Source organism: Cuculus canorus, chromosome 2 (assembly GCF_017976375.1).
Source record: "Cuculus canorus isolate bCucCan1 chromosome 2, bCucCan1.pri, whole genome shotgun sequence".
Classification (NCBI taxonomy): Eukaryota; Metazoa; Chordata; class Aves; order Cuculiformes; family Cuculidae; genus Cuculus; species Cuculus canorus.
The window spans coordinates 156019064-156032014 of record NC_071402.1 but is presented as its reverse complement, the minus strand read 5'-3'; the positions used below and the strand labels follow the sequence as shown (position 1 = coordinate 156032014).

The 12951-nt window shown below is 40.0% G+C and overlaps 1 protein-coding gene across 3 annotated transcripts in view; it reads left to right on the top strand.

Moving 5' to 3' along the window:
* Positions 1-12951, top strand: part of CTDSPL (CTD small phosphatase like) — a 90123-nt gene that overhangs the window by 1309 nt on the left and 75863 nt on the right. The window lies entirely within an intron of this gene.

Here is a 12951-nt window from a genome sequence, read left to right as displayed (position 1 = left end):
GTTACAGGCGGTGCTGGTAAAAAGGGGAGAAATGACAGAAATAAGAAATAAGAATGTGTGGTGATGTTGCCTGGTAGGTGTGTAACAGACCTCTGAGTGGTCTTCTAAAAACGGTAGATTGAGATAGTTCCCTCTGCAACCGATGCTTTCAGTATCCAGAAAGCTTCCATTTCTGCGTGGCTCATCATGTAAATAGTGAGGGGTCCTGTATTGCATGAGAAGTCACTCCCTGTTACTTTGGAATGCAAGGCTGTAGGTGAAATCTATGTCTTCTCCGCTCACTGGTGCTGCCTGCAGAAAAAGTATAGAGGTAGGTTTAAACAAACAAAACCCCCAAACATCAGGTTGGGGGAGTGCTTGGATGAAAAATTATATTTTTGTTCAGCATAGGACTGCTCATAGAACTCTCTTTAATTTGTATCGCTTGTGAAGGGATACTTACACCGCAAGGCCTTGTTTGTCACTGGAAATTCCTGATGTTTTCCTCGGTTTTGGCAGTCTTATGCATGGGGTATCTACAGTAAATGAGATGCTGGTGCTGTGCTTATGATGTCTCCTAAGACCTGGTTTGGAGCAGACTTACATGTCAGATGTTGTTGTGGTATTAATGGCCTGTATTATTGTACGTACTGGAAGAGCTTCATTAATATTGTTAGCAGCTGGTTGAAATTTTCATGTAAAAAAAGCCAGTTGAGACAAGTAGAGGAAGATCTGACAGCTCAAAATTGGAGTAAGCCTCTGTATCAAACAAGTGTCTTCAGAGTCCTCGGTAGAGCGAGCTACGCCGTGTAGTGAAAATATGCATCTAACTTGCATAACTATGCAGTAACTTGCATAATGTGCATTGTGTTCTTGCTTTTGGTTTGCCTTCAGGAGAAAATCACCATGGTCTTAATTGCATGGCATGGGCTTTTTTGGGCTGCACGTAGGCAAGGGTGGGCTGCGGGAGAGTGGAAGGAGCACAGCTGGAGTTGGAGGCAGGAGGAGACTTCAGATAGTCTCAGTGTAGGAGGTGGATTAATGTTTTTTCAGTATTTCTTTTAAATGTGGTTGAAGTGCATGCTGTGGATTGACTCTGCACTCTGTGGCGAGCCTCCCAAATCGTGCCGGAGCAACTTTTGCAGGAATAGAGCTGCAGGTCTGTCCGTGCTGGGCTTTGGGAGCAGGGTGCAGCTTGCTCTGTATCTCTGTACAGGTTTTTCCCTCTGCTTGAGGTATGGAGCTTGGGAAAACCCGTTGCGCTACCTGTCTTCCTTGTGTGGCTGCATATCGCGTCATCCTATTTTCTGTTAGATTTCCTAACAGTTTTAGCAAAGGCTTTAGGTCCAGTGAGCTACGAGAGAGCCAGAAGTGGAGATGGGGAGTCCAGATAGATTCTTGATGGGAGACTGGTGTCTAAAGTGAGCCTTCACGGCTAGTTCAGCTTGAATTGAATGGACCAGTACAAAATGGCTAACAAATATGTTAAGGCATAATTAGTTTAACTCTTTATTTAGCGAACACAAGCTTCACCTGAGCCTATCTTCTGAGATTTTGTAATGCAGTGAATTACAACAGTGCTGTGCTATGTGAGCAAGGGCTGTCTGGTTTAATGAAAACCTTTTTCCTCCAGCCATAGCGTTGGGCTGCAGGAAAACGTTCCAGGAATGTAGTGGCTGTGGGAATTGGGGTTTTCTTAGGCTTTTGGGGACCTTCTGTTGATGTTCCTTGTGGTTAAAAAGAGTACGTTTTTTCATATTGTGAAGCTGGAGAGAAGCAGTTTTACAGTAGCTGAGCAACTGCTAAATAATACTACTGTGAATACCTTCAAGTGTTTGGGGGTTTTCCAAGATTTTCTGAAGCTTTTAATCAGCCGTGAGTCCAGCATTTAGCTTGATTTATTTTTTTTTTTTTTTACTGTATTTATGTTTCAAAAGAAGCTCAGTGTACAGTGTAACCCAGTTTCTCTTGTGCAAGGGAGGAGCAGAGTTGGCAAGAAATAGCTGTTCTCTGCTCATGGGGCAATGATGTTTTTAGGTAAATACTGTGCTTTACAAGTAAAAATATTTTACTAATCCAGATGCATTAAAAATTAGCTTCTGAGATAAATGAAGCTGTGACAAGTTGTTAAAGAGGAGCTTATTAGTACTAAGATGGAATTGTTAAGGTTTATTTTTAACAAATAGTAACAGATTTCGAAGGTGGAAAAAAACAGCTCTTGGTGCCTGAGCCATTCCCTGATACGTTGCCACATGGTGGTGCACTGTATTTAGTTGTCTTGTCAAAATGAGAGCTGAGCATGGAAAGTTGCTACAATGGTATTTTATTGTCATTTTGATGTTTCCTCTGAAATGCCTGTGGTGTTCAGGCTCTGGGAGGATTTTAGTCCTTATCTGTGTTGCTAAATTAGTTCTGGGAAATAGAAACTTAACGTTCTCCCAACTGTAAGTGATATGTTGGTGATTAAAAATATGTTGAGTGCTAAATTCAGAGAGAATTTAATTCCCTGTTAGGTTTTTAAGTAACAAAACCAGTAATTCTGCACAGAAATACTTTATTTTACGGTACTTTGGTGCTTCTGGAATTTAGAAACATTAAGAAGATTTGGAACTTGAAATTACAGTGGAGACTTCAATACGTGAAAAACAGTTTTTGGTATCAAATGAGAGCAAGTAAGAAAACATAAAAATATCAGGAGAACCTGAATGTCTGAATCTCAGTATAATCAATTCTACATATAAGATCAACTGTTTATTTTTTTAAGGCGAGTATTTCTAGTCATCTGTTGAACAGTGACCTATAATACAAAACCTATGCAGTTAAATCTATAGAAAACAGTGAAATGGAGAGCATGATCGGGGTGAGTAACAGACTGTCCGCCCAAAGAAGGGGACTTCCTACGTGCTTTAATTCGATCCTTGTAATTGATGCGAATTCTTGGCTGTTTCAAAGTGCTGAGTTAAGTAGTAGCGTAAGAATAGTTCAGTCCTCCATCAGGTACCCAGTCCTTCAGGTTGTGGTATTGCATTTCCTCTCTTCAGGTGCACCTTTCCTGATTTCGGTAAAATTTGTTTGTCAGCTGTTCATCTATTTATTTTTTTTTTTATTTTATTTTAGAGTAACTGAGTGTATTGGTGTCCCTACAGAAGTGTATTTAACAGGCAAGCTTTTTTGCCTTCCTTTCTTTCAAATAAAATTGGGGAAACCAGCAGTGAGACCAGTATTCATTATCATTTAAGTTAATGAGTTCTTAAGATTTCAAGTTAAAAGCCAAAATAATTGTCTGTGTGTCTTCAATAAAAAGCATTTTGAAAACATATGAAAACATTATTTTTTTGTCATTACATCATCAGGATTCAGAGTAGTTAAACAGTTGGCAATATGTTAATGTTAATTTTTTTATACTATTAACCACAGATTTTAACTTTAAAGTAGCATTAAAGAAAAATGACTATGGAAACTACTCTAGCACTACGTTGGAACGTGAAGTACTCGCAGAGGGTAAAATTTTAAATCATTAACTAATGACATAGTTGTTATATGAAACCAGAGTAAGCATACAGTAGGTCTTATGTGCCAAAGGGACTGTAGTAGCCTGTAGAAACCCAGGATGTGACTTAGGGTTGCAGTTAACAAGCTGAAGTCTACTGGCAGTAACATGAGTGATCATTTGCATGGATATCCAGTATTCAATCCATGTCGGTAAGCTGGAGCATTATCATCTTTTAGTGGTGCGTGTCATCTCAAATTCTCATTGGTTTCAATGCAGTGATTTAACTAAAGTGTTGAGAAGTTTAACGTGCCTTTAAAAAGCCAAAGTTGACCTACATTTTGTAAATTCAGTGTTCAGAAATGCAAATAGCATTTTCTGAGGTAATCGGTAAAATGCAGCGTGATCAATGCTGCACTTCAGCTTAGGATTTAATCTGAATGTTACAAATCAGCCTCTGGATAACGGGTCTGTGTTCATTTCTTTAAAGTGATACAAAACTGAAATGCTGAGAAAGCAAAAGCTGAGAGAAATGAAATCTGCTTGTTTGGTCAGTGTTGGTAAAAGATGTTCCCGTTTGCCTGATAGGTAGGTTCAGGTGTGGGAAGCTGATTTTTCTGCCACAGAACACATAATTTTAGACAGTATTACTGTCTCGTAAAAGGCATCATTCAAACATGAAAATAGGTGCAAATTTGTTCTAGCCCACAATTTTTCTGTGTGTTGAATCTGAAATAATTCCCTATGTAAACAAGTAAGCCTTTGTTTTCTGCCAGATTTTGGGTTGGAAGAGTTGTTGGCAATGACCACCATGGCTGGAGCTCAGTATTATGTTTTGTATTAAAAATCTAGTTGCAGGCAATTCTGGATATGGAAATGTTAACTTGGGGAGTGAGTTTGTCTGTTCCTCAAACGTACCTAACAGTGATTTCCAGATTGATTACTCTGAGTTATATTTGAAGAGTCTCTCTCCACAAGATTTAGCATTTTCCTTTCTGAAAAATAGGAAAAGCAAAGGTAGGTCTAACTCTACATTCTTCTGAGTGGATTCTGAGTGATCCACTGAGTGGATCAGTAGGGTGAGATGTGGCTCATTGTTCCTTCTCGACCCTACCCGGGGGATATATCTTGCTGGGAAATAAGCTGGGCATGTGGATGTTGGTAGGGCTGGGAAGGAGAAGAGCTGCCCAAGTGTTCCCGCCTGTTGGAGAGGCAGAGCAGAGGGTGTGAAGTCCTGACTTTTAAGGGCTGCAGAGCCTGGGGCCTTATAATGGGAGAGGGAATAGATTTAAGGTCTGCTGCAGGCTCCCCACCTGCTCTGACCCCATCTGTCCTCATACCGCTCCTGGGCAGTCTTTAATGAAGTTGGTGAGTGTCTCTGTCCACCTGGTTGGGTGATTGGGTCTATTCCCTTATTCCATTTCATAACTATATCTAGATAGGGACAAGAATCTTCTAAACAGAAATAAGAGAACAGCTGATAGAGCTTATGAGCAAGGGTGTTTAGATATTTGAAGACCACATCTGGATTGCTAGTGAGGGTTGTGTTCTGTTTGATTCCTCTCGGTAGTGGAGACATGTTTGAAAAATCTTGAAGGAATCCTCAGCAGCATCCAGAACTTGCCCTGTTTCCATTCTATGGAACAATATTAATATCAGCTGTGCTTTCAGTGCTCATCTTCCCTGGACAGGAGGCTCAAATATGATGACGTGGTGTCGGTGGGGTTAAATGCTTTGCTGAACTTCCAGAGCTTTTCATAAGAGACCGTGCTTGCAGGCACAGAGTAAGGATGGCTTTTGTGCTGTAATGTAGCCAGAGATGATTATGATTTTAGGAGTTTCACGTTGGAAGTGTTAACCTTCTATGAATTCTACTTTTGCAGGACTTGGAGAGCTTGCTTTATTTTTACTTGGAGAGGTTAAGTCATAAAATGGACGTAGATGCGCAAATATGGACAACACAAGTAGCATTTAAATAGATTAGAGTAAAAATATGTTCTAGGCAGTTTGCTGTGGTATAATTTGGGCCTTCTTTATGGTTCTGGAATGTTTGCTATAAGACAACAAGTGACAGTGAGTCCTATGCAGCAGAGTCCTTTCAGTCCCGGCTCCTTCTGTGTGGCATAGATATCAGTGGTAGAAATACCAGCTTCAGACAAATGAGCAGAGCAAGTTCTGTGCATGATGTTGGGTTCTATCCACTGTGTTATCAAAGTGATCGCTTGCATAAAAGTGCCACGGCTTGTTTTCTTTATACAAGAAAATAAAGTATGATTCATATAAAAAGTAAAGCCCATTATTAAAAGTGATTGACTGTACTAGAAACTAGAATTCTATTATCTAGGAAATTTATTGTGAGCTGAATCTGAATAAATAGGTGGTAGGTTTGGATTCTAAGGATGATGGATTTTTTTTAAATGAGTTTTTTTTTTCCCTTATTCCTTTTTGCAAGAAAGAACCATTACTCTTTTCTGAGCGTTTCTTAGTATATTTAAAGCCTGACAATAGAGGCAAATAAGATCCTGCAGGCTGCGCTTTATGCAGCAGAGCAAACCCAAATGAAGGATGTCTGCTCTGTCAGAACCTACTGTGTATGTAGCTTTAAAATGTGTCTGAAAATTCAGGATTATTTTCTAGGAAACAAATATTTCTTTACCGTTAGCCTGACTTTACAGTATGTATCTCGATGGTTTTGTTGAAAGTCAGGTCATCTCTGGTGAAGAGCTGATCAGCCGGTTCTGTCAGTTGTTTGCTGCTGCAGGGCCTCCTTATTTCCTTGGTAGAAAGTGATATATTGATTTTTATTTGCTGCCTTGCTCTTCCCCACCCCCCTCAGCTCTCTCACTCCCCAAGTCATCCTCCAGAATTCCCAGCAGGGTTAGCAGTACAACTGATCTTACTGTTCCATTCTTTGCTCTAATCAGGGGTAAAATTTCAAACTTTCCCTTTGATTTGATGACTTGCACAGTCTGGTCATCTCCTTGGTGTGTAGCACTTCTCTCCTGGCTCTAGGGAGTCAGGAGGAGAGCCGTGTCTCCAGCTCCCGGAGCTGACTCCTAGCCTCACAAAACATTTTGGAGCAGATGGACCAATTTCCGCCTTCATAGGAGTCAGAAAGAAATTCTGCCGCCAGGGATGCTCTTGCGGTGGCCGTGTGCAGAAGAATCTGCACATATTTACCTGAAGTAATATCGTAAGAAGAATTTTTGTGAAGGTAGGGATAATTGTCCCAAGCATGCATTTTACCATTTGCATGCAGCATTGCTTTATTTTTGTCCACAAAATTGATGAGGCTTTGGGCAATCTGATCCAGTGGAAGGTGTCCCCACCCATGGCAATGGGTTTGGAACTGAAGGATCTTCAAGGTCCCTTCTGACCCAAACCATCCCATAATTCTATGAAAAGCTGGTTTGTGTATACATGTCTGAATGCTTGCCTACTAGCATTGGATACCTATGACCACACATACGTGTGTTTATTGAGAAGTGTTCCAAATGGTGGGCATAGGTTTTGAAATTGTTTTGTCAGTCCAAAGTTTGCTTGAATTGTGATTGTGGCAATTTTTCCTAGGGGTAGTCCAGTGCTCTGCAAAGGAGTAGTCAGTAGTAACACGTTCCTGGAAGGTATTTAATCACTTGGACTTGCTGCTGCCAAACACGTTGAAAGATCTAATATTTACCACCTGGAGTGAAAGGAACTTGTGAGATAAAAGATCTCAATGAACCTCTGCAAAAGCCTGACAAGCTTAAAAAACTAGGTTTATGGGACTTCTTGTAAACTAAGCCTAAATTTGATTAAAGGTTGAAGCTAGCATTGTAAAGTAAGCATAAAGCATTCAGGATAAACAGGTTTAAATATGTATTCTCTGGGGATTTTTGGGGTGAAGCTTTGACCTCTGGGTTTGGGGTTTTTTTTAATCTGCTGTATCTTGCCTTTTTGCCTCTTCTCATCGCAAAGTTCTGGGTTGCAATACCTGCATCTGTGTGCTGATGGTGTGAAAGTTTAAAGGGCTTGGAGTTGTTTGGTGCTGGTGCCTGCATGCAGGGATAATTGGGGTATGAAAAGCTGTAGGAGATGTTTGGGGAGTGAGGTGGTGCAGTGATGAGGAACCCTAGACTACACTGCATGGAAGGATTTGCCCCTGGCAAGCTGTCCAAAAGGGCATAAATGCTGTCTGGTGAGGAAAGGCCGCCTCTACGTTTCTTAACTCCCTATTAAAGTCCAATAAGATAAAAGTCTGGATCTTGTGTCTGGTGCAGCATCACTACTGCTCTGCAGCAGCTTTCCTTCTTAAAGCCCAGGCATTTGTTTCTATTTAGTAACAATTGATTAAAAGCTTTGGGTGAATGTTGTGCTGTATAAAAGGGAGCAGGTGTGTGAAGAATAACTGGTATAATAGAGTGAATATACCAGGGCTCTTCCCATAGTACAGCTTGCTTCAGAATTTAAGACACAATATCCAATTTGGCTTCAAGGAAGCATTTGTTCATGTGTTGTACAGATGACCTGTGTAATCCTTGAAGATGTAGTTGCCAAAATAGTTTATTTGCGAATTCTTAAACAGGATTAACTGACAGCAATTTGCACTTATTATAATAAAAGTAAGATTGTGAAGATACTGAAAAATCCTCAAATGGGTTGGGCTGGAGGCGACCTTAAAGATTATCCAATGCTGCTGCCATGGGCAGGGACACCTTCTACTGGATCAGGCTGCTCAAAGCCTCATCCAGCCTGGCCTTGAACGCCTCCGGGGATGGGGCATCCTTGACTTCTCTGGGCAACCTGTACCAGTGCCTCCCCACCCTGATAGTGAAGAATTTCTTCCTAATATCTAATCTAAATCTCCCCTCTTTCAGCTTAAAGCAATTACCCCCTGTCCCATCACTATAGACCCATGTAAAAAGTACTGTAAAGGTACTGATCGTATTTCAGCATATGAATTATGCCATCAGTCATTAGGGGAAAGCGGGGGAAATATCTTTATATACTGACCAAGTGAGCATGTCAGGTACCTGTACTTAATAAATTTACTGTGAACTGCCACCAACCGTTTTCCTGTGATGGCCTATGTGGGCTGGGAGATGATTCCTTTGGCCAAGCCTTTTGTTGGCCAGTTGCCATTTCCTATGACTTTTTATGATATGAAGCTGCTGTTGTTGAAAGATCAGTAAATTGAAAATGAATTGAGAGTTTTGGAAACGTGGGGGAGAGGTTATATAATTTGAGGAATTAAAAAAAAAAAAAAAAGAAAAAGGAAAAGATTACTCAATGCAATCTCCAATGCTAATTACATATTGACATAAAGTGAAAAGTCCCAGAAGGAGGGGGTTTACAACATAACTGTAAAACAATTTGCATCTGTGTCGAAGTCTGCACTTATCCACAAAGGAATGAGATTTTAAGTGGATTTCTTTAATCAGGTTTATCATGCGTTCATAGTTGTGGGACTCCTTATTCCTCACATTTTGGACTCTCCTGTCCTTCTGGAAGGTTCTCTCGTGTTGAGATTAAAGATGTCGAGGAAGTTGGTATGGGGAGGTTTAATGGAGAATGAAAGTGAAACCTAAAAAACTCCAAGCAATGTCCCTCTTAATTTTAGAGTGAATTGAATACTTGAATGTTTCTGGCTCCAGGTTGTCTAATTATTATTATTTGTTATGATAAATGTGACATCCTAATGCAAACCGTGCCCTGAAACTCAAATGCTTTTTATTCTCTTGCCCTGTAAGATATTTGAAGTACTTCAGCAAATTCTTGCTGTCTGTATTGGGAAGGATGCTAACAACTTTGACAGATGACTTTAACTGGTATCACTACAAAAGAGCATTCACTGTTAGCATTATGGTAGCTTTGGCTTTTCCTTTTCTGTAAGGCTTTCAGATTTATTGGTGCCCCTACAGCTGCTGCCACTCTTTCTTCTGTAAATATATTGTGATGGGAACAGGGATAAAAATGTGAACAAAACTGGAAGTCAAACTTGGCAGTTGTGAAAGAGGAATCTGTTCAGATCTCATTCCTGTGTTTACTTGTACTGTAAACAGTGACTGCTGTATTTTATTATAAATTACCTGTTTAGCATCATTCTGGCAGGCGAGTGAGTTGCGAGAGTGGTTTTAAAGATATCTCTGCCTCAGTTGCTTTGGTAGTGATGGATTCTTTTCAATACCTTTAGATCAAACAGTTGTTTATCCTAAACATCATAACTAAATACTGTTACTGTCTCATGTTACTAAACTGTAACATTATTAAAAGGAGAAAAATGAGCTTTCAGACCAAAGCTGCCCCAGATGGAAGAAACCACTCCACTAGATTCCTAAGGGCTGGGTCCATCAGTCACTTACAGATGATTCCATCTGATGCAGAGTGGCACTCTGACTACGATACCACATCTCAGGAAAAGAGGAGGTGAGAAGGAGGTTTTGCTTTACAATTTCAGTTCAAAGTTTCCTTTCAGGAAATGTCCTAAATAGAAACAATGGAACTATGGCACTTCATTTTGCAGTGTGTAGTATGCTCGATTAAGCCTTGATGTGCAAAACTTAATGTTGACCTTGCACTGTTGCAGTTGTGTTCAAATAAGAATTCTGCAGTGGTTGAGAATTTCTGTTGCACCAGAAGGTTCTGAGTTGCATCCATGAAGCAAAAGTATTTCTGTCACCAAACTCTATTCAGGTAATGCTTGCAATTTTCCTGAATTGTGTATCTAAAAATATGTATTGAAGCTTTGCAATGTAAAAAAATAACTGCCCTGTGCTCCTAAAACCAAGAAAAAGAAAAATTACACTTCCTCCCCCCTCAAAAAAAAAAATCACCCCGCTAAAAAAACAGAAAAAAAAATACCCCAGCCAATACCAAGCAAGCACGCAAAAAAGACCTCAGTATTATTATGAGGGATATAAGCTACTAAAGAAAGATAAGAGTGGCTGGCTGAAGATAAGAGTGGCTGGGCTGAACATGCTGACAGAGTCCCGAGTTCAACGTGGTGAGGTTAATATCTCTTTAGTTTAGGCTTTTTTATCCTTAACACTGTGGATAGGGGATTGTTGGAATTCACTTTGTTGAATAATTTTATAAGTCTGTAGGTAAAAAAAGAATATTTTTTCAGCAGTGATGCACCTACTGCTTACCAGAATACTTGGGTTTTTTTTTTTCTTTAGTAATGGTGCAAAGTTGAAGTTAAATATTTCTAATGACCATTTTAAATTCCAGTTGGAGTCAAGGTGGGAAAACAAAACCAAAAATGTATGGGTTTGGTTTTAAGCTTTTCAAGTAACTGTCAGCCCAATATGTGCTACTCCTTTAAAAAAACTCTGCACATTTTATTATGAGGGTGATTTCTTAAGTAAAGCTGTAGGTGGTCTTTGTATCATAGCCTCCAAGTAACAAATGGCTTTATCTTCTCTTCTGCTAATAAGGTCAGTAAAGATTCTGGGTTGGTTAATAATGACATGGTTTTGAATGGATAATCATGCTGAGTGGAAAATGGGTTCACATTTTTCACCTTTATAATGGCTAATTAGGTGATAGTCAGCTAGCTGGCTGCTGGGAAGTGTTTTACAGGAGTAAACAGACTTTCATGCTTTAATTAAGACCATATGTGTACTGCAACTGTGATTGCCTGGGAATCAGTAACATATCTATCCTGTGTTCAGTTCCATAGCTGATAATGGTTCGGTTATGGAAGTGACTACCCAGTCCAGCAGGCAAATGTCTTGGAAAGCAGTTTTGGGTTTATTTTCTGTTTCATCATGTAAAGCAACCAAACATTTCTTGAGGTTTGGTCTTGTGCTATAACAAAATAAACACTGAATATTTTCCTAACATGATAAGGCTCCTGTTTGGACCCAGTATTCAGAAACACTTTGTTTTTTAAATAAATGTCAAGTTTGCTCAGCAGCAAAACACCTATAAATCTGTGTTTTCTTTGTGAAGCCTACATGGGTTAACGTCTCCGTAAACAATTGTCTTGCGTGTTAAGCAACAGAAGAAAAATATTCAGCAAGGGAGCTAGAGGAGTGGCTTTTTAATTCTTCTAGAAGAAAATAAGACATGTCAGCTGAATGGAGGACTCGGATGCTGAACCTGAAAGTTCTTCTTTGGCGATGCTTGGGTAAAACTGACCGCTAACACCCTTCCCTCTGGAAAACACCTCTATTCATATCGCTTCCCAGGGGTTAAATGCAACCTTTAGAACAGTCACGGGAAATAATACCAATGTGCTTCCAAACCATAACCCTCCTTTTTGGCCAAGTAATGCCACTTTTCTTGATTACTGAGAGGACCGCATGTAATTATTCTTGCCCTGTGTGGAGGCGGGAGTTGCCAGGTGATGGGCAGCAAGCACTGAGGCCCTAGGACATGGCTAACACCCCCTTGCTACTTTCTGACTTGTTTTTATCACCGTGTATATTCACAAACACTGTAAGGATCTCGAGTATCTCTCACTGTATGGAGAAGCAGAGCCAGGTGTTTTGTTGTCCCTCAGCTGAGAATGCATGGCTGAAAGACGTGGTGAGCTATGCATCTTTGATGCTGGTAGTTTAATATTCTCTTAGAAACAAGGCATTCTATCATCACTGGTGTTTAAGTACAGTCATTTGCCTTGCTTGAAGGAGTCCTAAATAACGCCTTACTTAAAAGATTCTATCCATATTTAAGTCAAATAACTTGAGCTGTTGCTAGCAATGCTGGAAATGTTTTCTTCTCTGAAAAAAATTGAAACTTCACTCTCCCTTACCCAGATGGTCAGGAATAGGAGTATCTTCCTGGCTTTGGTTGATCAAGTTAGAGATCGGGGTATCTTCTGTTTAATTCAGTGGGTTTGAATATTTTCCCTTTTTTTTTTTTTAATAAAATCTTTTATATTTGATAAAAATTAATATGGTTTCATTATGTGTGTAAATAAGGTGGGTTTGCTTTAATAATTGGTGGAGGAAATGCAGATGCCTGTAACATAAGTTTATACTGTTGTAATTATGTGCTTCAGGATGACGTGAATAAGTAATGAGCAATAAGAAGAGAGGCAATGGCCTCAAGTTGCACCAGGAGAGGTTTAGATTGGATATTAGAAAAAAATTCTTTACTGAAGGAGTGGTGAAGCATTGGACCAGGCTGCCCAGGGAAGTGGTGGAGTTTCCTTCCCTGGAGGTGTTAAAAAAAAGTGTGAAGATGTGGCACTTGGGGACATGGTTTAGTAGGCACAGTGGTATTGGGCTGATGGTTGGACTGGATGATCTTGGAGATCTTTTCCAGCCTTAATGATTCTATGATTTTTCTATGAATCATGTACTGGAGACTGTTCAGTAAAGGAAGCATCCACAGTTTTTCTCTGACCTCCATGCTTGGCTGTGCGCAAAAATGGATGGAATGGAGTTCAAAATCCCAATTTGACAACTTTGTCAATAGCTCTGCATACTGTACCTACAGCACTGGTGCCCGCCTGCCCTGCAATGTCACCAGCGATGTGGCATTGCGGAGTCCCA